Genomic DNA, 2,973 nt, shown 5'->3' with positions numbered 1-2,973 from the left:
GTATTCGTCGTCTAATCCGATGTCACACAAATCGATAAGTTTGTGTATGTACAGACTGAAAATTTCACAAAATAGTAACTTATTTTATATCAATGACACTCAAACAAATTCGTTTTTATTTATTTATGCTGATTGGTTTGTTTATGCTAAAATAACCCCAATTTTTCTTGAATGAAAAACTGGGAAATTATTTTGGCTCAAGTAAAATTATTGGATCAACTTTTTTAACCAGGCGCTAATATGGACACTCACCGCAAAATAAATCCGGCTGCTATAAGTTAGTTTTTAATTCACTTGAAGACTTTTGATTTTAAATTTATTTTGGCAATCACTATTTTTTATTAAAATAGATATCGCCGCAAAGACAGCTGCACCTTTAGTAAAACACAATCCGTTCTCGGTCAAATTTACGAATGAAATCCAATTTCGACCAAACGCTTGGCGTTGTGTGCGTTTTATGGTAAGATTTCATTTCCGTAAACGGAAATTTTAGAAGCTGCATTTTGATTGGCTATCGTCATTTCAGGGTTGCTTTGAAGGTTGCCATACTAACTTTAAGTTGATGCAAAACGTAACGTAAGTAAAGAATTTAGTAAAGATAAGGGAAATTTAACAAACGCCTTCAGGCGAAATAATATTGTTTCTCTTGCACTATAACGATTCTGTAGAATGCAAATATATTAAAATGGTTTAAAAGTTTAACATTTCATTTTATATCTTGGGGTAGGCTTTCCATTACATCGCTTTTTTGGGTGTTTTCGCAAAGCTTTTACGAATTTTGTCATAAAACTTAGCGGAGATGTAAAGAATATATTCACATTATTTATCACTCTTATTAGTAATAGTATATAACTAACTTGGTGCTAAATTCTTTGCAAATTTTCATATGAAAAGAGCACTTAACACATATTTTGATAAATATACGATCTTTGCAATGTTCACGTGTATTTTGTATACATTAAATGTATTTTATTTTATCTTTTAACAATATTAAATGCGTTTAATAATTTCACTACTTTTCTTCAACAAAGTAACAAGCAAAATGGCTGTAATGGAGAATAGAAAGGTGCTACCAGATGTTCGAAAATTAAATAGGTACACGAAAAGTAAGGGATATTCAACAATCTACTTCTGTTCTAGATAACATTTGAGAACAAATGAATGTCCGCGGCGCTTTAAAGAAAGTAAAATCGGGCGATTTTTTTTTAAATTTTCCCTGTGGCGCTTTAAAAAAAAACAATACTTCAATAAACAATGAAAATTTTTTATAAAAAATCGATGATTCGATAAAAAATGCACATTTTTATTAAAATCAATAATTCGACTGCGACTCTTTTTTTTATGTAAAACAGTTGAGGGATTCACAGCCATGTCGTAAGTGTCGTATGGTTGTATGTCGTAAACTTTAAAAGCTTAAATAAATGTTAAGAGAACTTGAAACCACAACCAACTATTTTTTAACACTGCGAAAATACATAATATGACTTTGATGGTACTTTGCAAACCCCTTTAACATGTTTTTTATGCGTTTAAAGTTTACGACATACAACAATACGACACTTACGACACTGTTGTGAATACCCCAATTATTTCAATACAAAGTGAAAATTTTCAATAAAAATCCACCGACTTCTTTTACTATCCTCATCATCTGGCAGCACGGACAACTGTGTTCATTTCCAACACTTCCATATAATCAATGAAATTTGTATGGTATAGCCATGGGTAATAGCGCAATATTTATAGTACAGATCCGTTGTCATACAGTGTAGCCATGGGTTATTGCGCAATTTTTTTGGCGCTAGCTCAATAACGCCAGCGCCACCTGTGGTGTCAGCGCACTAACTCAGCGCAATAGCGCAGTGTACTGAATTAAACACGGCGCCATCTGAGTGTCACCACAGTACCCATCGTCATACAGTGCAGTACAGCATACAGTGGTGTCATGTCTATTATTTCTATAAGCGCTGAGCAACGCTTGTACCGCCAACTGAATTTAATTGCTAGGAATGTATGTACGATATTTTCATCATTCTTGAGTAAAATCTTTAAATTTGCCAAGATACATAAGTTTCTGCCGTTCTCACAACTCAAAAGCAAAAACAAAGTACGTTTACTTTTTCAATGAATTAAGGCGAAGTGTGTGTGTGTCTTATGTGTTTCTTGGTGTTAATGGCGCTAGCGCTTTTCATATGTGCGCCGCGCAGCGCATTGTTACCCCTGCCTAGTGTGGTGAATTGTGCAACTTTAAAAGTTAACAACTCTTTAAATAGAAGCCTCCGCGCTCTGGGGGTTTCACTCACAGTATATACAGTAATAAACCTTTTTGAGTACTCCTCGGGGTTAAAATCTGATCTGGGTTGATAGTGAGAAGGAGCATGAATTTTGCCGATTCAGAGTTGCATACAAATTTACTGTGGTATGAAAGGGAGCAACAACCGTACTATGGCAGAGTGACACAGGTAATTTTGTAAACAAACACTTTTTTATAATTATATAAGAGATAACTGCTATTTATTTTGCAATATTCCGATATGCAGTGTGTATTCAGAGGCAATGGCATGTGAGCCTCACTAAAAGCTACTCATCATGTTGGAGCAGCTCCGGGTAATGGACCATTGAATTCGCTGGCTGAACTTATGACCACCTTAACCTTCGGAGTCTCCAAGCAAATGCGTGTCCTGAGTTTATACGGCAGCCATTCATAGCAATTACTATTGTATGTGTGTATAATTCATATTGTGACATTCAATACTTTGATGTTGAGTATTTTTGAGGAGCTCCGGGTAATGGTCGCTCAAACTTGGGTGTGCTTAATGAGCTCTCTGGGCAGATGCGCTGGTAGGCTTTGGAGTCTCTATAACCATACAAACCTTTTCTTTTGCTTTGGAATAAAGACTTAAATATATTCGGAAATTAGAATTTTCCTTTATAAATTCACAAAATTCACGGTTTTCATAAAAATATAATCTC

General features: G+C 34.7%; 2 protein-coding genes across 5 annotated transcripts in view; one reads left to right on the top strand and one right to left on the bottom strand.

Annotated features, from left to right (window-relative positions):
* LOC118737278 (modifier of mdg4-like) overlaps positions 1-429 on the bottom strand; it is a 3,549-nt gene extending 3,120 nt beyond the window's left edge. The window contains exons 1-2 of one of the 3 annotated variants that reach the window (XM_036467685.1): positions 253-429; positions 13-55 (exon numbers count right to left, since the gene is read on the bottom strand). The gene's annotated coding sequence lies outside the window, so the exon portion shown is untranslated. The remainder of the gene's footprint in view (positions 1-12; positions 56-252) is intronic. The other 2 variants (XM_036467683.1, XM_036467684.1) reach the window with 2 other exon arrangements.
* The window catches only part of LOC118737284, a 78,599-nt gene that overhangs the window by 5,359 nt on the left and 70,267 nt on the right, over positions 1-2,973 (top strand). The gene's annotated exons all lie outside the window — the stretch shown is intronic.

This window comes from Rhagoletis pomonella, unplaced genomic scaffold (genome assembly GCF_013731165.1).
Source record: "Rhagoletis pomonella isolate Grant_MI unplaced genomic scaffold, Rhpom_1.0 Rhpom_scaffold_00004, whole genome shotgun sequence".
NCBI classification, from domain to species: domain Eukaryota; kingdom Metazoa; phylum Arthropoda; class Insecta; order Diptera; family Tephritidae; genus Rhagoletis; species Rhagoletis pomonella.
The sequence above is the reverse complement of the archived record's forward strand: the minus strand, read 5'-3'. Positions and strand labels throughout refer to the sequence as shown.